Below are 24,325 nucleotides of genomic sequence, written 5' to 3' on the forward strand. Positions count from 1 at the left end.
ATAAACAAACATTAAAAAAATTTTTTAAAAAGCAACCCTAGAAGCTCCTTCTCCCTTTCCACCATGTGAGGACATGGCGACAAAGAAACTGTCTGTGAACCAGGAAGCAGGCCCTCACCAAATACTGCACCTGCTGGCACCTTGATCTTGGACTTTCCAGCCTCCAGAACCATGAGAAGTAAATGTTTGTTGTTTATAAACCACCTAGTCTGTGGTATTCTCTTGTGTAGCCCAAGTGGACTAAGACGTGACCTAAGCCACAGAATGGAGAGAAAAAATAAGAAAGGCAGATCAGAGGGAAATTGTGATTATTTTAAGTCTGGAAGGTATAGATAAACAGACAGTAATAAAAGATGAATCCTAAGTTGTGATACCAGAGAACGAGGAGAAGGAATTTAGCACTGATAGGAAAACAGGAGTCAGCAAAAAGCATGGGTTTGGGAATAGGAAGAAGTGGGAGAAAAGGCAGGGAAATTAAGAGGTTAAATATGTGATTCAGCACTTGTTAAATTTGAGAGGATGAAGTTACATCCATCTAGAGCAATTTAATTAACAGATAAAAAGATGGTATCTGGATTAGAAATAAAAATTGAAATGGATGTTGTAAGCAATCAGCATGGAGATGAAAGCAGAGGTCTTGAGAATGACTGCACTGGCCCAAGAAACAAAGGCCGAGAAACAGAAAGCCAAAGGAGTGACCTTGGGGGAAATTTGATTTTGAAAGATGGGATGTAAATCAAAAAAAGAGATCTCAGAGAAGAAGGAAGGAAAAGCTGTAGCCGTATTGTAATAACTGTAAGAGTCCTTACAAGAAAGCAAAAGACATGGGTTCTAGTTTTAGTTTTGTCACTTACTAATGGTAACATTGACTGAGTTCTAGGATTGTGCTGTGCTTCTGTAAAGTAAAGGATGTGGATGAGTTCTTTTGCTGTTTAGGATATTAGGAAAGAGAAAGCTAGAGTGCTGAGAAAGCTCTAACAAGAAATACTAGATAGAGTAAAAAATCATAACTCTTTTTTAAAATGTTTATTTATTTATTTTGAGAGAGAGAGGGGTGGGCAGAGAGAGAAGGAGAGAGAAATCCCAAGCAGGTTCCACATTCTCAGTGCAGAGCCTGATGCAGGGCTTGAACTCACAAACCTTAAGATCATGACCTGAGTTGAAATCAAGTGTCGGCTGATTAACCAACTGAGACACCTGGGTGCCCCCCCCCCATAACTCTTTTTTTGACCTCGGGGAAAGCTAGTGTTACAGCACAAAACAAGCAGCTTGATTACCAGAAGAGACAGTGCCAAGAAGAGATAGGCCGTGCAGACTGGCTCAGCATGGGAGTAAGATGTATCAGCTGCCATATAAGCAGGTAAGAAATCATCTAAAATTTTGGCAAATGTTAAAAGTCGAGTGTGGGCTAATGTGACAGTATAAACTCTTGTAAGCCCCAGAACATAAAGAAATTTATACTCACTCATCACACAAACTGTTTTCCTCAGATCTTTACTGGGTGCTCTTAAGATTTGGGGTACTGTGAGAAACCAATGACAGCACCCTCAAGGGTACAGGTATACAGGAAGGGATTAGCTGACACTGCAAGAATCCACAAGCCCTGTCATCCTACCCAGAACATTTTCTCATGTGGAACAAAGTCATCTTCTACTGAGAGAGAAACACGAACCCCATGGATGGTAACCAACTGCTGTCAGTAGAGAAATCAATCCTCTTCCCCAACAACTGAAGTGCTAAAGAAACTAAGTACAAGCTCAATCCCTAATTCAACCACAAGTTTTGTCTTTAAAGTTCATTTGCAAAGCAAGGGTTGAATGTCAGTCAGATACTTAGATACCCAGGCCAGACTACAATACTATGGAGGGGCATTGCTAAAGGTTCACTTGTGGCCTCCCCTAATTTATATGTTGATGTCCAAACCCCTAGTACTTCAGAATGTGACTTTTTATCTTTTTCGAAATAGGAACATTGCAAATCTAATTAGTTAAGATGAAATCATATGGGAGAAAGGTGGTCCTAATCTAATATGACTGGTGTCCTTATAAAAAGGAGAAATTTGGAGACAAAGACACGCCCACAGAGAGAATGTAATATGACAATGAAAGGAGAGATCAGGGTGATGCTTCTATGAGCCAAGGAACACCAAAGATTGCCAATAAGCCACCAGAGGGGACAGGCATGGAAGATTCTTCCTCACAGCCCTCAGAAGGAACCAACCCTGTGGATACCTTAAGTAAGGCTTCTGGCCTTCAGAACTGTGAGACAATACATCTTTGCTGTTTAAACCACTCAGTTTGTGATACTTTGTTATGGCAGCCCTCACGAGACAATACAGGCATTGAAGAAGTTATACTAGTAGATTCATAAATTCACTTATTGAAAACATTTTTTTCATTCTCTAGTATGTGAAGTGGACATGGTAATGAACAAGAGATAAAGTCCCTTCCCTCAAGGGGCTATAATCTTAGGTTCAGAGATAGACAATAACACAAATGAATAAATTATATACCAAGTAGTGCAATGTGCTTTGAAGAATAAAGCAGGATACAAAATAAAAATAAAGCAGTCAGGAGGAGAAATGCTTCTCCGAGGAGGTGTCCCAGAGTAGGGACCTAACTAGGTGAGGGCAAGAGCCAGATAAATTCTTGACAGAATAGGCCTCCAAGCTAAGGGAGCAACAAAGGTCTTGAGGCAGAAACTTGCTTGGCATGTTTTGAGAAACAGAAAAAAAAGAGCAGAGTGTCTACAGCAGAGTGAGCTAAGAGAGTAGAAATAAGGTCTGAGAGGCAGAGCCAAGATCATGCAGGATTTGTAAGGACTGTGAACTTTATTCCAAGTGTGATGGGAAGCCATCGAGGGTGATGAGAAATTACATGTTTCAAAAGCTGGGTGCCACATACAACTAAACTTTAAAAGAGGGTTGGTGTGAAAGTAGGAACATCCTTTTGGAACCTTTACAGTTGTTCCTGCTGAGGTGATATTATCTTGGGCTAAGGTGGGAGAAGCAGCCACACACAAGATGTATTTGGACAGAATTGCTGACAGTATGTGTTAGCTATATGGGCGTTGGTCAGGAGGAAGTCTCTGCCTTGATAGAATAATTTCCAGCCTGAATTAGAAGATACAGCTCTAAGTAGATTTCAAAGTTCTGGGAAGTAACAGACTATGTAGTATGGCTAGGCATACAATGGCTGTAAATATTTTAAAACCGTGCAAGATATTGTGAATATTTTCAAGTGGCAGAATCCCAACAGAAAGTGCATTTTAACAGAGAGCATATTTGCACCTTTCCGTCTTTCAAAATGTTTTCCGCATTTCCACCCAGGGTGTTCTCCCTAGTGACAGCCATTGGTGGAATCGTTTTGAAAGTGCTTGCCTTTCATCACAGGCCAAAATAAATCAAAAACTGTGGTCACAGCTTTTGCAAGGATTGGTTCAATTGTGAAAAAGAATATGTTTGATCTGTGGAGGCTCTCCAGGGGAAAATGTTTTGAGTGAAAGGGCAGCATTTTATTTTCTAAAAACAAATGCTTCATCATTCCTCATCCATAAAGGCTATATCTGCACACACAGAAATGAAGAAAAAGGTTTAAATAATTACCCAAACCATGCACACACAGAGCGGTGCCGAAAGGAGGGAGAACCACAGCATTCTGAGGCAACAGTGGGGTCAGTCTTGTCTGAATTAAATATCTAACTGGAGCAAAGGCCCAAGATTATTGTTCTACTTTCACTTCACTTAAAAGGAGGAAGATTTTGCGAGTTTTATTTTCCTAGGAAACTACTAGCACTTTTCTTCAGACTCTGTTAAGATAGATTCCTAAGAGTTGTGATGCTAAATCAAAAACTGGTAATTTTTATAATTCTGCATATTAAATAAAAGCTGCTATAAAAAGCCACTGTCTTCTAAATGTCAACCCAGTACTTTTCCCATGTGGAAGGATGTTTTCCTTGATTAGATTTATAGCTTTTTCCAAGTCCTTAATCAATGCAGTCTCAATCAAATAACTAATCAACTTTGCTTCCTAATTTGATGAATTATACTAATAAACTCCAATTTGTACCAAGGAAATGTAGATTTACAGTCAATTCCTTTTCATTTGAATGAGATACTTCCACCATTAAAAAAAAATATCTGATCTCACTTTTTATTTTCAGAAGTTTTGGCTAAGTTAAATTTTCTGTTGGAGTATGCCCAAGATACTAAGTTTTATGCCTCAATAAATGGTGTCAGATTTTTTTATCATCAGTTGCCATGAGAGTCCACCAACAGATCATATCCCCCTCAATCTCATTAATGTCTGACAGTGGAAGAAGTACACCATTTGGGGTTTGTCCTGAAGAGAATGAATATTTTGTGACTTGATTCTGTCACTCTTGTCGTACAGTGAAGCATGAGTCTTGAGCCCTCCATCACATAAGCACTTGTAGATACTCCAGCTTGACATTCTAATTTCACATTTGGGTATACAGTATTTCCTTTAGTCTTTGCCAATCTTACTAAGATTTGTATTACTTTTTTTGGTGTACTTTTTTAATAAGAAGATGAGAACAGAAAACATGTGCAGGAAATAATGCATCAGACACAAACATCCTCTTCACTAACTTGACCATCAAACTCTAAGGATGTAAACAGTCAGGGCCCTGTCTTTTCTATCACCTCTCAGGTTGCTCTTTGCTGCCTACACTGTTAAATTTCGAAAAAATATTGCCAACTGACTAAATGCTTAATCAAATCTCCCAACTTGAGTTCAATTAATCTATTATTATTATGCCCCTACTATGTGCTAAATACTATTGACAGTAAGTATAAATAAATAAATGAATAAAATAGCCCGATGTTCATGGGCTCCCAACTTGGGTGGATCCTAGATTAGTACTTATCTTGAATGATCCTAGATGGGCACTTATCTTGAATAGATACAAAGCTATGGAGAAGTTTATTTGTAAAAAAAAAAATCAGGGATCAGGACCTTCAGAGTCATCAGAGTCTCCCCATTCAGGGCATTTCCTTAATCATGGAATTCTTTAATCCAGTTCAGGGAATATAAACATTAACATACAGAAAAAGACACATTGCTCAGTGATTCCAATCTTACCTTATCCAACCTAGTTCTTACCACTTTTAATGAAGAAAGCAATTTAAAAATAAATTCCACATATATAAGTATAGGGTTAGACAGGGTCTTGGAAGTCCCTTAGCTCATTTTCCTATCTTGCAGAGGAGGAAACAGGCTCAGAGAGAAAAGTGGCTTGCTTTAGGTCACCCACTTCTTAGTGCCAAAACTTGGCTCAATGAGTCTCATTCTTAAATACTTGCCCCCCACACCTCTCTAAATGAATATAAATAGGCCAAACATGATCCATATTTAAACTCCATGGGAAAAAATAAGATAAGAAAAATTGGTAAAAGTTACTATCATAATATTAGAATTCAGCTCCATCAAGTAAAAGATGTGGGGTCTGTGCTGAGTCCCACTTACTTTCTTTACCTTATTCTGGAAGGCTGCTGACTTGCTCCTCCCAATCTCAGAGACTCAGGTCAGTGTGGATGTGGGAGAGAGGAAAATCTGTGTGAAACTCCATTTATCTGAGGAAAAGGCCAAGACCACTAGCACCAGTTTAGAAGGAGGAAACACTGACAGTCAGCTGAATGGGGTCAAAAACCAGCTTTATCATCTACTGTGCTCACCTGGACTTATCTAATCTCTCTGTGTATTAATCCCTCATCTGTAAAATGGGATGGAATCATATCTACCTCATGGTATTGTTATAAGGATTAAGTAATTGATATTTATATAGTGATTAGATTTGCCTAGCACATGTCTGTGCATTTTTAAAATTAATACAGTTCAGTGGTGTAAGTGCCCAATCTACTAGAAACAAGAATACTTACAGATATGTCCTGTCTAAAAATAATTCCTTTTGTTGTTTTTTATAGAAGGCAAATTTCAAAGAGAAGATTCTGTTGAGGATTCACAGTGTAGTTATCTCCTACTGTTCATTATGATGTCAACTTCAGTTAGAAGTGGTATCATGCCATTCAGATGGATAGCATTAAATACAGCCATTTGTTTAAAATTAAAAATCACTTTATTTTTATTTTTTTAATTAATATGTTCTTGTTTTAAGTTTTTATTTATTTTGAGAGAGAGAGAGCATGCATGCAAGCAAGCAGGGAAGGGGCACAGAGAAAGGAGAGAGAGGGAATCCCAGGCAGGCCCACACTGTCAGCGAAGAGCCCCATGCAGGGCTCAGTCTAACTAATTGTGAGATCATAACCAAGCCTATATCAAGAGTCGGATGCTTCACCAACAGAGCCACCCAGGCGCCCCAAATTAATAATCACTTTACATTGGAATTTTCCACAATGAGTTTTATGGAACATCCATGTCCTTGAAATATAAGTATGAGTCAAATGAACCAAAATTCTTCCATAGTCCAAAACATGGGAAAGCACTGGGATACACAGAATTCAATAGGTTTCTTTACTGCAGGATTTTTAAGAGCCTATGTTTACGCAAATTGAAAATTCTGTTTATTAAGGTGAGAAGGAAATCATCATTAGATTAAATTTAAAGAATAGCAGCTAAAAATGCAACTATGCATTACAATACTTTAGATTATTAACTGCCTTTCAAAAGGCCATTCCTGCAGGCACTGATTCTGATAAAGTTTTCAAAGTATAAATCTCTATGATCATTGCTAGCTGGGCATCTCTGTTAAGAGTTTTTACAGCTTAGTCTCCAGTCAAGACCCAATGAAAAGTCCACAGAAGTGACAATCTTGTGTAGCTTTTCCACAAGACAATAAGAAACAAATAGAAATTTTAATTCATTAAAAGGAGGGTTAGCATGAAGTTTTGATAGAATATCCAGCATATTAACATGCCTACTGTTAAGAGTGAGTGGCAGACTTTTTTTTTCCTTATGTAGGTAAAGCACACTTTCAGAGCACCCAGGGTGTTTGGTTCCTGAAGAATTTACTGCTATGACCATTTTAAAAAAGATCAGAGCCTAGCAATCAGAATACGTTTTACCCTGTCAGGAGGAAGACCTTCCTCTGAAAGTACATCCAGCCTGAAAGGCTCATTGTGTTCTGGCCAAAAAGGTTAGAGTTTGCACCAAAGAGAAGACTACAGTCTGCAAAATCTGAGACAGTTATACCAAAGAGAAATGAGATATTGGAAGCAGGCCTCCTGCAGGCCAGTGGAGCTTCTATAGTACCTCTCATTATTATGAGGTAGTTGTTTAACTACGTGTGTTCCCCTCCTTGCCTCCATTCTTTGATTCTAACAGCCCAGAGCATCTCATACCCAGGTGGTTAAAACAATAGGAAAGTTGTAATAGGGTTGAAATGTCATAAATTCATTTGAGTGTTGGTTTCTATAATTCATCTATATACTTTCCAGTTGATCTAGCCAGATATTTTAATAATTTATTTCCTGGTAGATTTTATGAAACTGAAACCTAGAAGAACAAAAGCCACAGTCAAGATGCTAGTGCCTAACTGAAAATATAGCATCCACAGAAGACGGCCTGTTTTTACTTACAAGTCTGATGCTGAAACAGGAACATGAATCTATGTGTTTATGCCCATCAGCTCCTTGACAACTGATAGCCACCGTTGGGGTTGATTTGGAAAAGAGAGGATTAAAGTTTGAAGAGAGTGCAGGAAATTGTTCAGCTCAACATTACAAATGTTTGAAGGAAGTAGATTTGGGCCTGGGAGGGATAGAGTTTCTAACAAGTAGGTGAAAAAGGCCAAGAGATCCATGTCAGGAAACCCGTTGTTTTGGTCTGCTCTGGAATTAAGTTTTCATTGGCAGTTGGAAAAACATCCACTTGGTGCATGCTGTATTTCCCTCCTTAACTAGACTGAGCCAATGGAGATGAGTAAATGTTTGCAAATGTTTCCTTCCATGTTACTATTTTCCCGGGAGTACACAACATTGAAGCCACAAGGCATGAATTGATGTATGAATCGAGAAAGATGTTTGCTGAGCAGGAAGAATGTGGAAGACCATGACAGCTCCAAAATTAAGACTTTGGTACATATTAGACAAATCTCTTCTCCTCCAAAACGCCCACCTATACAACTTACCAGTTTGCTACCCTACCCCAAGACCTATGCATAAACCTATTAAGACCAGGAGATGCCTTCCATCCATGATCTCTGGAATTGTGTTATAAAGAATTATATCTAGTTACTATAATAATAGTGTTTCTAAAGAGTTAAGCCTATAGACATTTTCTTCCAGGAATATTTCTCTTCCGTTTATCAAGGGATGTTTGTCCTTGTAAGTTTTCAATATTGTTTTGTTTAAAGGCATATGAAATTTTATCACTGTATCAACTTGAAATAAAATGTGGAAGTGGTAGCAGAATTTCAGGCAGTGATAGAATTCCCAAAGGATTCTGGTGTCCTTTTAAAAATTAAATACAATAATGGAAGATAAACTGTGTAAAATGCCAGCACTTCTCTTCCCCATCTCCTCTGTTTGTGTACTAAGCCAAGAGGTCCCACTGCCAATCATATCCTAGGAAAGAAATAGTATAGAAAGTGCTTCTCATATCACTCATGCATTCATTAGATCCCCTGTTTCTCCCCTTTAATTTTGAGTCTGGTGTTAATTCACTGCACACATATACCTATAAAAATGTATACACCTTCTCTGATTATAATACATGTAGATTGTTGGTAATTTAAGAATTCCTGAAAATATTTAGAAATATTTCTGTCTGGATTTAAAATGTCTAAACAAAGAACTTTAAAATGAAATCTCCATAGGAAACATATCTACTGACACTGCAGCATAAATACCATTATTATGATAATGAGAAAAGTATTGGATTTCCAAGAATAACCAATATAGTAACTATCCTTCCCCCCAAAAAATGCTGAGAGAGAAAAAGATGGGGGTAATTCTACATCTAAACCCCAAGGCAGAGAAATTAATTTCTCTATTAATGTAAACAAAATGATTTGTCTTTTCATAACATTACATCACGTCAAAATGCGATTTGTTTTATACCTTAATCACCCCTATACCTGTGGTCATTCCTCCTAATATTCTGAGTATTATTACAATGCCTCTGGCTGTTTTATTTTAATTTCTCCCCTTTACTTATGAAGAGAAAACATAATTGTTTAAATGCAGGAGATATGTTCTTCCAGAAATCTGAAAAAGCACAAAGAAAACAGAATTTTGTGAGACATAAATTTTCAAAAATACCATAAGAGACCATTCTTTAGGATACAAAGCCCCAAATTTTGCCCCTCACAATCTCTTTGACAGCAGGCTGGTAGGGGAATAAGGTTCTTTTTCATAATATCAGCTTCCAAAAATATGATTTCTATTCTACACATCAGAAATTTCCATAAGAACTAGTTCCATTTCTGACCCTCATAGTTATGTCCAATCACCTTAAAAACTGCTTATTTGTTTTATCTCTATACCATCTTTAGGTACATGGACTTACTACCACTGAAGAGAGTAACACATTGTTTTATGTGCCCAACATAACTTCTGTAAGGTTTTACAGAGCTGCCATAGTTTCAGTGATACTTAAACTTAAGCACTCTGTTCAAATGCTTCTTGACTTTATAATCTTAGATTACATTTCTATACACACTGGCAGCATGTTGCTGTTTTTATCTTTAGAGTGCCTCCTCACCCAGTCCTGTATTTTCCAAAACTGCCTCTCAGTCAGTTTGTTCCCCAGCCTACACACGCCTGATACACACAAACATATTCACTCACACATGTTCACTGTGGAAGGTCCGTTCTTTCAGTGAAACACAGAGGTAAGGCCAAGGGAGACTCTAATTTATTGACTCTTTTAGATGCAAAGCCTAATTCCAGGTGCTCTCATTTTATCTTTATGGCACCACTGTGAAGTATTTTCTTATTCCTATTTTCAAGTCACAAAATGAAGACCTGAGTAATTTGGCTGGATCCTACAGCTATAGATGGATTCAAATGTAGGCTTACCGGTCACCCAATCCCCCACAGAACCACCAATTTTAAGAAGCCAATAATTTCTCAACCTTCAACCTCTTTTCCACTCTGCCTTCCCTATCCTCCGTCTTCAGAGACAACAGCTTATGCAACCACTTTCTTGAAGAGTCTCAATAAGTTGTTATATAAACTTGCTTTTGTTTAATATTAACATTTCAGTTGTGTGATATCAATGCCCCCACTCTTTGATAGTGGCTCCCTTGATGACATCTTAGCCCAACTCCACAATTTTTTAGACCCTTTCAGTTACTTCAATATAGTGCAAGACAGCTTAAACCTTCATCTTCATATCCAGTTTGAAGCTCCAGCCTACACAGACCAGAAATATGGCTCCAGGAGAAGGCAGGAGGGAGAGGCATTTGTTCTCAAGTCCCATTCTCCTCCCTGATGCTCCAGCCTGAGTCTAAATAGGAAAGGGGGTACGAGAGACAGAAATCTCTGTTGCATCCTGGCTCCTAGTATCAGGACTAGGGTGAGACCAAGAAGGCACTAAGCCTGCCCTTACCCAAGCCCACAGGGAGAATCTCCTCAAACCTGTACCCTGGGAATGTCTCTTGCATCCCTTGCTCACGCTGCTTCCATATGATGCTGGGGCTTCTGCTCAATGCTGGCCTCCATTTAAGAGGTGCAAAAAAACTGGCTGGCTTTTGCTGGGGCAGTCTCTTTATTGAGGACCTCTGGAAGAACAGCACTTCCCCTGGATCCCCATATTGTAATTACACTCCCTGGTTGGGTGCCCCCTCTCTTTGCCTCAAGCCCACCTGGGCAAACCTATGATTCCTGCCTCCAATTTCATCTTCCTGCATGCAGATCCTCAGGAACTATTGAGATCTCTTATGTCCTCAACAAGAGCTACAGAAAACTAAGGTGGGGCAAGGGTTATGCCCCGCTTCTTAACAAACCCCATAAGCACAATCCCTGTATGATTTGCTGATGTGGATTCTTCAAGCAGGCCTCACACCTTCCCAACACTCCGTACTAGGCTCTGAGTGAAAACCAGCAAACTTCAGGGAACATATACCAGGGTCTCCCAAAATCTCTCTCTCCACTGGCAAAATCTCTCTCTCTGGCAGAAGGTTGCTGATCTCGGGGAATGCTTTTGCCTATGCTTAATAAGGTTCCACAAACAGATATAGTTTTAGAAGCCAAGAAATCTGCTTTTTATAAACCCATGGTCAAGGTCTGAGCTTTCACAGCATTGCCGTCACTAAAGCCACCACTGAGCACACAAAACCTTCCTGACTCTACAGGCCTCCAGCCCTGCAGTGAAAAATGCTAGATGCCCACATCCTGACCTTGAGCTATTTGCCTGGCTAGGATTTTTTTTTTCTACCAACCTTGGAAGCACTAAGCTATTTCTGAACCCTGGTTTCTTTTCTGATTGCTTACCAAGCAATAATTCTCCAGGTTCTCCATTTGCCCTAGAAACAGAAAGAATCACAGCTCACTAGAAAGTCAAGAGGCACAAGTGGTACCAATGCAAAGTAGCATCTGAGGCTTTCCAGAGTCATAGACAACATCACCCACATTGGCTGGGATCTTGGCCATACATTTCCACAACCCCCAACGTGACCTGTCTGTGTTGTCTTGAGCTCTGAAGTGATGAGGGCCAGAATCAGAGGCCCTCAGGGTCTCCTGGTTCAACCTCCTGCCAGATATGATTGATATCTGAGCTCAAGGGCTGGTATGAGTGAGGGTGACAGAGTGAAAGTCTCCCTGCAGAAGGCAAATGTTTGCAAATTGTGCTTCTTGGAGTCCTGGGTGGTGATGACAGGATTAGGAAGAGGCAGAGAATATGTTTTTTATGCTGGATTTGGGTTATAATTTAATATGGAAAAAGGGTTTCAAGTCTTTAATATTGAAAAGAGGATAGAGGTTTGGACTCAGAAAAAAGAGTTCTAAGTCCTATCTATGTCCTTTACCAGTCATTGATTCTGAGCAAATTATTCAACGCCTCCAGTCTCATCCTCATTTATAAAGTGGGGGAAACAATACCTGTCCAATTGTCTCCAAAATTATAATTAGCATGAAATGTACAAAAAATGTTTACATTTCTTAGAGACCAGAAGGGGCCTTTGGTTTACATCCTCTCCTTTGATCTTTATGACATCTCTGTAATGTAGATGCCATTGAACTTCATTTATCATATTGAAAACAAAAACAAAAACAAGTTCAGAGAGGTTCAATAAGTTGCAGTGATCCAAGATTTGCTCTCAATTCTGACTCTTGATCTTCTTAGAAACAGAGGACTTGGCTATGCTTCAGATTTATATATTTATATTTTTTAAATTTCACGATAAAAAGGCCACCTAGACTGTAGAAGGTATAGAACCAGAGAGAGTCTGAAGGTGTGGAAAGAGCTTTGGGCCAGAACTTGATCTTGAACTGGGCTTAATGTTGCCATTGTTATTCTCCCCAGCTCTCCATACTACTGTCTACAGAAATACGAAGGACAACAACAGCTGCTGTTTACTGAGTCCAAGGCACTGTACTCACTGACATATATTATTTATTATCTCATTTAATTACCTCAATTTAGTGAATCCTTGCAACACTTGTATTAGGTAGGCACTTTTATTATTTCTATTTTACAGATGAAGAAAGTTATACTTAAAGAAAATGGGTTAAGTTTCCCAAGGTCCAGGGCCAGTCACATTGTACATGCCTTGGCTGCTGTAGCTAATCACCATCATCTCCCTGATGCCATTACTAATTTTGCCACCATCACCGTGGCACCTGACAATGCTTCCATCTCTGCTGCTGCAAGGCTGTCAAAGCCCCGGTTCATCATCTGCCCTCCAAAAGGCAAAATTGCCCTTCTCGGTTTTAAGGTACCCTCCTTCAAGAAACATGGGAAAAGTGCAACAGGACATGTGAGGAAGATTCTCCCTGACTCTGAGCAGTGCCTTGAGGTTAAATCCAAGCATCTTTACTCTTTCCTCACATGAATCACCTGTCCACCTGGGAATGCTTCACTAGCTGGGAAATCTTTTCTTCCCCTTATTTTTTTTTCTGAGAATTATCATTATAATGAATATTTATCCAGTACTTTTTATGTCTTGGGCATTGCACTAGTGTAAAAACATGCATCATCTTATTAATCTTTACAACAACTCTGTGAGATAGTTACAGTGATTATTGCCAATCTATATATGAGGAAGCTAAGGCAGAGAGAGAGGTTAATAACATACATTCATACAGTGGGTTAGCAGGAGAGCCAGGCTTCAAAGCCAGGCTATTAGTCACCAAGGTGAACACTTTTAGCCATTAAATATGCCACAAAGCCTTGTCCATTGGCCCCAAGAGTCCATTCCCTGCTCTTTTCAAGGATATAAGATGACAAAGACCTACCCTAAAAGCTCAGAATGATCCTCCCTATATAAACATCAAGATGTGGAGATTAACTCACTCCATGTGTATGTGTAGAGATTTTTGTCATCTAAATATGCTAAGAGGATATGGGACAAACTGCGTAAACTCTGTTGAAAACAAACGGGAAAAAATAATGCCACCATATTGCCACTTTTTAATGTGGTTTTCTTTCTGCTTTTCTTGCATGCTTTCCTTTCTTCCATGCAAAATATTTAAAGTTGGTACGCTTTCTTTGAGCTTAAAACCACATAAGGAATAACCATGCTTCATAATTCTAATTTCAATAATATTAATAAACTAATTTCAATTTGGTTCTTTGATCAATTAACATGTTCATTGTGCCTTGCATCACATTAAGATATATACAGTGTAAATTACGGATATGATTCAGGAGCAAGCTCTACTCTTAAAGGTATTGAATTCTATGGGAGAGATCAAGCCCAGAGAATATGGTCTCTGTTGGTCTAGATAGCCAGTTTTCTCTCCCAAAACATTATGAATACCCTTTGTCACTGCCCACATGAGACATCTTTGTCATTAACAAATGCACACTGTATCAGGTAGGACTGGCTACATAATTTTCAGGGTCCAGTGCAAAACGAAACTGTGGGAACCCGTGTTCAGAAATTACTGAGAATTTTAAGACAACATCTCATGAAACCAAGCAAGGGACCCTTGTAAGTGCAGGGCCTGTGCAATTGCATGGGTTGCATGCACATGAGGCCAGCCTTGGTGGCATGTCACTTTTTTTGTGCTCTGTTGGTTCTGCTTCTATGTCAAATACTTTGACCACCCCCAGGCCAACTCCATTTCTTAGACCAGCTGCCTTCTGAGCATTTCCTACCACGCCACAGCTGCTCCTCCTGTCTCCTATTGAATCCCTGTCCCAGCTTCTCCATTTGACTATTTTCTATATTCCTTTCTTCTCTTCACAATAAATTGAGTAGGCTGCCTTGGCTGGCTCTGTTGCAAGATCAGAGTAATCTAACTCCAGCGGTAAGGCGTCCTCCCACCTACAGGCCACTTGCCTCTCTCTTCCCCTCACCCAGGAGAAGTGGGGGTGAGGCTGAAGGGAAGCCAGAAGAAAGAGCCACAGACAAGTTAAATCTTGGTAATACCACTCTTGTAGCCACAATGGACTTTGGTACTTTCTCACCATAATGAAAGTTATTTTGCATGAAATTGCTTGATAATTGGCCAAACCACTACAGACCCCACAAAGCACCCTCCTTCAGTTAAAGGCTTTCTCAATTTTGTTGGGAAGTTTATTACCAAGCTGAATTCAAGGAATATGTTAATCTTCCTGATGAGTATAGTTCTGGTGGGCGGGCCCATTTTCATGCTTCTTCAGATGTAAAGCAATGCATCTTGCTCACCTGAAAGGACCCTCTGTGCCTTACAAGACAGCGCTAGAGGTCCAGTGAATGGTGCAAACAGTAGAGGCTTCAACAGTTGAGAGGAAGCTGGCACTGTAAGGGTAAGAACTCTGGAAGTCTTCAGGGAAGAGGTGAGGATTAAAAGTATTAGTTTCATAAGGTAAAATAGAATGATATTTCTGCCATTCAACTCAATAGCAGAGAGTCTGCAAATCTCAAAGAATAGTTTTCTATATGGAAATACACCATTTTCTTTATTGACTTCCAAGATTTTATTATGTGATTTCTATTGCTAAGGCCTTTTTCCTGATCATTTAAAATTGTTCCTAATCATTTAAAATTGTTCTCATTATGCCAATATTTATGCTTTTATAATATTTTAACCCACGACTACTTTATTTTTCCCAAGTCTTTTAATTGTCTCCCTGGTTTCTTAACAGTTAATTAATTCATTGAAAAGTAGCAGGTTGACACTTTGATCACAGAATGGTTTAGCTAAAAAATTATCCCCTAGCTGGAAATCTTCTTTCCAGTTTTTGAAACACTTTGCCACTTTCTCTGTATTTTTGTTTGACAATTAGTACTTCCTCCTGTGTAACAGGGCTATAATGTATATTTCCATGTCTTATCTCCCTTACTAGTCTGCACATTCTCAAAGGACAAGATTCTGATCTGGTTCATAAATGTGTCCTGCAAGCAGAGGGTAGTTAATTAGGTAGATGGTTTAGTTAGCTGATTGAATGAAAAAAAGAAGAAAGGAAGGGAGGGCGGGAAGGGAGGAAGAAAAGGAGGAAGAAAAATTTTCTATTTTATCTGAGACTCCATTCCCCACTCATCTTTGATCCTGTTATCAGTTCAAGGTATAGCTAAGCTTCCTGTAATCAACTTTATGCCTGCTATTTTTCAAGAAAGTCTTTTACTACTAAGGAACTATGGGACCAGCAAAAATAGCTGAAGGAGATAAAGCAATGATCAGTTAAAGAACTGTTAATGGTGCCTAACTCTGCAAGTATAGACAAAGTTCAACACAACTAGGATGTAAGACTTGGCAGTGATTTTTCTCTCCAGTAACCTGTGCCTCCTACATTGTCTCTTCCACCAGATGTTCTAACCACTATAAACCTGGAGAATCATGCTATAATCTTAGAGTCAGAAGAAATCTTACATATTTTCTAGCAATTTCTTAATTTTTAAATAACCTTGAAATCTTTGCTTAGTAACTCTCCTTTAGTTTGATCACCTCCAACCATGAGAAACTTACTACATACCAACAAACCCTATTCCATTTTTCTACATTTTAAGAAGATTTTTACATTAAAGAAAAATAGGGAATAATGTAAGGATCCCACCAAATAGAAGTGTATAAAATAAATGCTAATATTTTGTCATTTCACTTCAAAAAATTATAAATATATAACTATATGCATTTAAATATATAAAAACTAAAACAGCATAGTTAATATAGCTGTGAAACACACCATTTTCATTTGTTCCCCATAATTTGCTAATGACATATAAGTTATTTTATGAACCTATCTATCCTAAATGTAAAATCCCTACCTCCAGGAATTTGTGATTGCCCCATTTTACTTGTATGCCCACCTCTAATGGAGTTCTGCCAGAAAACTGATTATGCCCCCCAAGGTCTTCCCCTCTTCTAATTTGTTTTTTATGTTTATTTATTTATTTTAAGAGAGAGAGAGGACAAGCAGGGGAGGGACATAGAGAGAAGGAGAAAGAGAATCCTAAGCAGTCTCCACATAGCACAGAGCTCGAGGCGGGGCTCAATCTCATGAAGCGTGAGATCATGACCTGAGTTGAAGTCAAGACTTGGAGGCCTAACTGACTGAGCCACCCAGGTGCCCCTCCTCTTCTAATTTCTTGACAGATTCCCAGAAAATAACACCAAGGAAATCCCACAGTCTTCAATATTCAAATGTCCTAAATGAGAGCAATAAAATGTGATTGCCTGTTCATAAGAGCAACCACACCAGCAACCAACATCTTCTACATAGGTATGCTAAAATTGCTTTAAAGAAAATAAGTTAGGGGTGCCTGCATGACTCGTGGGTTAAGCAACTGACTCTTGGTTTCGGATCAGGTTATGATCTGACAGTTCATCCATTTAAGTCCCTCTTTGGGCTCCATGCTGACAGCATGGAGCCTGCTTAGGATTCTTTCTCTCCCTCTCTTTCTGCCCCTCCCCCATTCATTCTCTCTTTCTCCCTCTCTCTCTCAAAAGAAATAAAAATTTTTTAAAAAACTAAAAAAATAAAAAGAAAATAAGTTGTATTTAACTCAATAAAGCCAATATTTTCCTGTTCAAATGGGAAATGATGAGTTTGTTCCTCTCAAATCAAGAAAATTTTAATATAGAAATAACTCTGATATTTAAACTGAGATACATATACTTTCAGAACACAATTATCTTCTTTGGCTAGGACAAGGTAAAATAAATATAGACCCAAACATATCTGAGATCTCATTCTTTTATTTGTGCTTACACATTCCCCAAGCAAAGTATGTCTCCTCTCCTAGGGCTGTGCCTTTAAATCACTGATTTATGTTCCCGGGCCTGAAGGCAGTGTTTTACATAGTGCAGTGCTAGCCAGCAGCGAGTCCCAGAAGGTGAGTGTATCATTTGAAAGGGCTTTAATGCAGCAGGGGAAGAAGTACTACCTCCCGGTAATCACATGATCAGCACACCTAAATGGACAGCCCCAGCCTGCATATTTAAACCTGCAGCCGGAGATGCAGCTCTGTTTGCACAATGCTGTCCCATGGCAGAATTACACAGCTCGCCATGGCTGCAGCCAGATAATTATTATTGATTCACTCTCAAACTGTCAATCCAGGGACAGCTCTGAGGCAGTCAGTGATGGACAGAAGGAGGATTGGACAGCCACCATCCAACGAGGAAACTTCATCTTGAAAATGAACTTAGATGAGATGGTGCCGGTGGATAAGGGTAATTGATGATTGTTTCAGAGTGGAGGAAGGAGAAGAAGGAAAGATTAAAAAAAAAAAAAAATCCTTGTTGGCATTCATCTTAGTGTCCTTAGTGGAATGTACTAGGGGCAGTCCAGGAACTCTGAAATTTTTGTGTGGTTTTTGCACAAGATATCTATCATTTTTAATATGCTACATAATCAAAATGGACTCACCACTTTCCAAATAGAGACAAAAACTTAGGTGTTTTCTTGATTACCTTAGAGGTCAGAAAATTTTGAGTTTAGATATGTAGGCACATTGACTATTTTTTTTAATGTGCCTAAAATATATTTGTATAGTCATTTGAACTTGTCAAAGTATTTTCTGTAATTTATTTGCAAAGCAATTGCACCATCAGCCACCATAGGTAACCCATCACATACCAGTTGACAATTTGACAGATGGGCAAATTGAAGCACAGAGCAGCTAAACGACTTACCTAAATTCAAAAAACTCATTAGAGGTCGACCTAGACATAGATCCCACATTTCCTGTCTCTTAGATACTTACTCTTCCTCTAATCATCATTCCCATTCTTCAACTGGCCATTCGGAGTCAAGCACTATACAAGACACTCTGCATAGATTATCTTATTTAAAATTCACAACAGGAAGGAAGTTTGCATAAACCCTTTTTTAAAATGAGGAAATGAAATTCATAGTAATTTTGGGACCTGTGAAGTCACTCAGAAGTCTGTCAGGACTTGAATCTCAGTGGTGCTTCACACAGAGGCAGTGTGTCCAATATTAGAGCTTCTTCAGCAGGTACTAAAACAACAACAGTACAATGGATTTGAACAACAGCACATTAAACCAGGCTTTTGTGTAAGTGGTGCCTTTATTACCAGTGAAGACTAATATGGCTTCAGTAACATCCTGCTCCAATAACCAAGGACCCAGAAGCCATCGAAAATTTTTCACTGAAGGGTAATGTCCTGCTTGTGTGATGCTGGACCCTTTTATTTGTTCTTCTAGGAGTCCAGGGGGTGAGCAGCCCCAGCCTGTGCAAGCCAATGATCAAGCTGATGTGCACAGGGTTGTTAAAACAGCCATCGTGGCTACATTCCTCACGATTCACCCTTTGTCTCTCTCCATTTGAGGCGTGACCTGGCATTTGTTGATTGTCAGTGACATTGCTTTACTACAGTCATTTCCAGGCCTGAGGTTGTGTCACCCTGGGGCACCTTCAGTTATCTCAAGGAATCATCTCAAAATGCTTTTTTTTAACAGAGAATTGTTAGTTCATCTTAATTCAGAGAAAGAAAGAAAAAGAAAGAAAGAAAGCAAGAAAGAAAGCAAGAAAGCAAGCAAGCAAGAAAGAAATATACATTCCAGAGAGTATTTTAAAAGGAGGAAAGTAAGCCTAAAAAAATCAAGCCCAAACAAAAACACATAGAGTTAGGAAATCATTGGTGAACATAAGTCACATTATTCAGACAGGAGAAGCATAATGTTACCCATATTCTTAGAAGTTTGAGTCAAATACCTTAGTTCTGGCCTAGAGGAAGAGCAAATTGCCATCTGCCCCCTGCAGTTTTAACTTCTCACATACTAGATTTCTGGCCATTCCCAGCAATTACATATTCCAACTTTCCCCCTTAGATTAGGAGTGAAGATTCTAAGGGCTGTGGTATGGTAAACACAGAAAGTTCCCCTTCCAATATATCCTTAAGCCTTAAAAAAAACTTCTACTTGTAAGGATGATTTCCATTTATGATCGCACACTGTACCCACACCTGGCATTCATGTTTTCTTTACTTGTCATTCGTTGTTCCTTTCTTAATCAGCCTTCATCTCATTTCATCCACATAAAACTCTGAAAGGTAGGGTGGATACTATTACTGATGTTTTCCAGATGAGCAGATTCAAGACCCAAGAAGTTAAATGACTATCCAAAGCTGCTCAGCTTGTAGGTGACAAAACCAGGTCTAGAACACAGATTTTTTGACTGCTAGTCCTAGGCTATACCACTATGCTTCACTGACTCTATGGTTTTGTTTTGCTTTTAATGTACTAGATCCATTTTGCATGCATGTAAGCTAAACACAGGGCACCAGGGATAGTATGGAAACCATAAATTTGTGTAAGTATTATAAGAATCTCCTGCAATATGTCAGTAAAGTGTCTCTCTCATTCCTCCAAAAGCTAGTTTTAGGACAGTATCATAACCAACAGAAGTACAGTTTCTTAAGGAAAGTGTTGTTTTTTTTTTTTTTAATAATACCCAAAGGCACCATATAACTTTCACCTTTGGTCCTGAATCCATTGTCTCATGTCTGAGTCCTAACAAGAGATGGCTAGGAGAATGAAGGGAACAAAAAATCTAAAAGATATATTTATTTGAACTTCAAATTTCAAAGCACAGGCCACTTTCTAGGTTTTTTTTTTCTTTTTTAATGTCTAATGATTTATTTTTGAGAGAGAGCAAGCAGGGGAGGGGCAGAGAGAGAGGAGAAAGAGAGAATCTCAAGCAGGCTCCATGTTGTCAGCTCAGAGCCCAACGTGAGGCTCGATCTTATGACTATGAGATCATGACCTGAGCTGAAATCAAGAGTCAGACATTTAACCAACCGAGCCACCCCAAGTGCCCCTTTCTAGTTTTTCTTGTATACAGTATCTGTAGGTAGGCACCATGCACCTTTTACCTGAGATGTTTCTTCAAGCTCTCTGGAGTGTCAAGGAGACCTAACATCCCAAACATCTGATGGGATTGGCCCTGTTTGGACTGAAGAAACATCATTTTCAGCAGGTATTGGTGATATCAATGCACCAGGACACTTAATGGATATGTGGCACCCTTCCAATATGGCCAAGTGTCAATCAGAGGCCTGGGAAGAAGACATTACCACTGGAGCACAAGAACGGAAAATGGTAGATTCTAGCAGGATTCAGGAAGACTATGTTTGTGATCCTTCTTAAGGATGCCTAGAAATAAAGGAAAATGAGGGAAAGGAAGACTCTCAACAGAGCCTGGGTCAAGGTTTAGAGTAATAATGTTTGTACTATGGTTATAGTTACAGTTGTGTTCTCCATCCCAAAGCTGATGTGGTCTGGAGAAAAAGTGGAGGAGTGGGGTGCCCAATTAATATTTTAGATTTTTATGAAAAATGCCTGTTCCATTTTTGTTTTCAGGAAAGGTACATAGATTTTAGGGCCTGACAGAATTGACTTTCAATATTAATCCCACCATTTACTAGTTCTGGAACAAGTAATAGAATCTGCTTAAATCTGTTCTCTTTGCAAACTTGGGGTGATGCATATCATGTGAGATTGTTGGGATCTATCTGATCTTAAAGAGAATGGACTGTCTACAACTATAGGTAACCCTCATCTGAGAAGGCAAAGGTGAGGTCTTTTACAGTTCTGAAAGCCCCACATCAGTCTTGGGAGTTAGTATGACCTCCATGGGACAGACTAGGCAGTCTGCCTTGTACTCACTCACTCCATGGCACTGTCACTCACCTAGCTCTTACCTGGGCCCAGGTTCCTTCAATGAGTGCTGTGATGCAGGCCATGATGATAGTTTAAGCCATATCCTATACCCCTATCCCCAATTTGGCATGGTGATCCAAAGACCTGCAGGTGCTGTTTCTCAGATACATTCAGAAGTAAGCCTTGCCCCCTTACTTCCAGGGGAGAAAAGCTGGGGATCTCTGTGAGGAAGCACTCTCAGCACCTTGTGGGGAGGTAAAGGTGCTTGCCCCACTCCAGCAGCCAAATGACAGGAATGGACTCCATATCAAAGGCAGTTGTGGCAGAGGAGAAGGTCTGCTTCAGGGAGGGAAGGGAGCCAAGCTGTGGAGAATGCTTAAGTAGAATTGGCAGCAGGAATCTTTGATGGCCCTAGCAACAAACACTTGAGTGGCAGGACTGTAGTGTTGATTTTTCTTTTAATCTTCTTTCACCTTCATGATAACATCGTTCTCTGGTAGAAAAGTCAGTCTTTACCCATTTATGGCTCTGAGGCCAAGAATCACAGAAATATTGCTTCAACCGAAATTCTGAAACAAGACCTTATTCCCTACGATTACAAAAAAAAAGGAAAAAGAAAACGAGTATGTCTGTATATGATATCTCTTTTTGTGGTCATGATGTTGCTTTCCACACTATCTTTGTTAAGTGCTCTTAAAGGTGCCAGAGCCAACCCTACAAGCTGATAGATGGAGGCTGCATCAGAAATGACTGACAAGAAGAGACAGAGGGCAAGAGAGCAAAAAGGATTTAGAATGAGAGAGAAGTCTAAGTTTGTCAGCAACTGGGGATTGGAAGAGCACACTGCTTGACGAGATGGAGGAACTGAGGCAAGTCATACTCAGCCTGGCCTAAGTCAAAGTGTTGGAGGACCAAGAATTTATATTAGATAAATTAAACATGAATTTACCTCTACCTCTGACTGGATTGTACATATATGGGGTGGGGTGAGCAGGTAGAGGGAGGAAGTAGCATGGACTATAGATAGAACTAAAGAGATCTAAAATGATCTTCCATGCTTTGTGCAATTAGAGGTAAAAATCAATGAGAAGTAAACACTGATATTAGAGAGCTAGATAAAAACTTAAACAAAGGAGATTAATAAGACCAAATTGAAATAAGTTAGTGTAACCCAAACACGTAACTTAGATTAGTCTCATGAAGTTGCCATAACAAAACGCTGTAGACTGAGGGGTTTAAACAACAGACAATTATTTTCTCCCAGTTCTATAGGCTAGAAGTACATGATCAAGGTGCCAGTAAATTTGGTTTCTAGGAAGAGGTCTCTTCCTGGCTTAGAGCTGCCACTTTCTTTGCACATCCTTACAGAGCCATTCCCCGGTGTGTGTGCACAGGGAAAAAGACAGTGAAAGCAAGCCCTGTGGCATCTCTTCTTTTAAGGACACTGATCCTACCAAATCAGGGCCCCACCATTATGACCTCTATTAACCTGAATAACATCTTCAGAGACCCCATCTGCAAATACAGGCACATCAAGGGTTGGGGCTTTAGCATGTGAATTTGTGGGGCAGAAATGTTCAGTCTACCACATCCCTCATGGACAAACTCAGTCTGTTGTCTTATTAAAAAGAAACACAAATCCAACATCATCCCTAAAGAGCAAAAGGAAATTTAAGCCTTTAGCAAAATCTCTCAAAGAGGTACATATGCTTGCTGCAAACAGAACAAAATGCATGCATTTTTTGCTGATCTCCTTGGAGTTCCAGTCAATGTGATAGTTGCTCTGCAGAGTCTCTCCTTGAGTGCACCCTCCCCAGACTCTTGCCAGTGTATTTGTCTCTCCTCCTCCACCTTTTCCTCACACCCCTTTCACTCTCATTGTTGGATTAATGCCCTTCTTCTGTGAGTTGTTCTAGGCTAGTGACTCTCAAACTTTGATTGGTATCAGTATCACCTGGGGAAAGAGGGAAACTACAAAGACCCGGGCCCTATTCTACTTCAGCAAGCCTAGGCCTCTGTGGTCTTATTGGCTCTTTAGATGATTCTGATATTCACCAAAAGTATAAGTCAGCTCCGGCTACCAAAACACAACAGTACAGGCTGGAAGCCTCAAACAACAGAAAGTTATTTTCTCACAGTATGAAGACTGGGAAGTCTAAGATCAAGGTGCCAGAGGGGTTTGGTTTCAGATGAGGACTCTTCCTGGTGTACGGATGGCCATCCTCCCTGGGTCCTCACATGACCTCTCCTTGGTGCTTGCAGAGTAGAGAGAGAATTTCTCTCTCTTCCTTGTCTTAAAGGGCCACAAATCCTATTGGATCAGGGCCCCACCCTTATGAGTTCATTTATCCTTAATTACCTCCTATGAGTACTATCTCCAAATACAGTCACATTGGGGTTAGACCTTCAACACATGAATTTCAGTGGGGGAAAATTTAGATCATGGCACCCAAGTTTGAGAGCCAATGTTTTAGACCATGTGTTCTCAACAAGGGGCAATTTTGTCTCCCAGGGAACAGTTAGCAGTATCTGGAGATATTTTTGGTTTTTGCAACTTGAGGGAGGGTTGCTACTGACATCTAGTGGGTAGAGAGGCCAGAGATAGTGATAAATATCCTACAATGCACAGGATAGCCCCCCACCAAAACAAAGAATTATACAATTTAAGATGTCCATAGTAATGCTTACTGAGAAATCCTGCTCTAGTTCTTTCTCTCATCATTCTTATCTATAATTACACCCATTATCCTAATGAGCACAATGAATGTCAGGCATGGATTTGCCTGAACATGAAAGGCAAGAAGGAAGGAGCAAGGAGAGAAGCCAGGGAGTACCATAAAAATACTACCATTTTTATCTCTGTTGTATTTGTCTGGATTAGAATAGTGCTTCTCAAACATAAGCATGCATCAGAATCACTTGGAAGGCAAGTAAAACACACAAATTGTTAGCTTCAGCTTCAGTGTTTGATTCAGTAGGCCTGGGGTATAACTCAAGACTTTGCATTTCTAATAAATTCTCCGGTGATGATGATGATGCTGGTCCAGGAACCTTATTTTGTGAACCACTGAGCTAGAAGAAAAAGAGCTGATAAGTATTCGATTAACTTCTCAAGTTTTTAACCTATGAGC

The sequence above is a fragment of the Panthera leo genome, chromosome B3 (genome assembly GCF_018350215.1).
Source record: "Panthera leo isolate Ple1 chromosome B3, P.leo_Ple1_pat1.1, whole genome shotgun sequence".
NCBI classification, from domain to species: Eukaryota; Metazoa; Chordata; class Mammalia; order Carnivora; family Felidae; genus Panthera; species Panthera leo.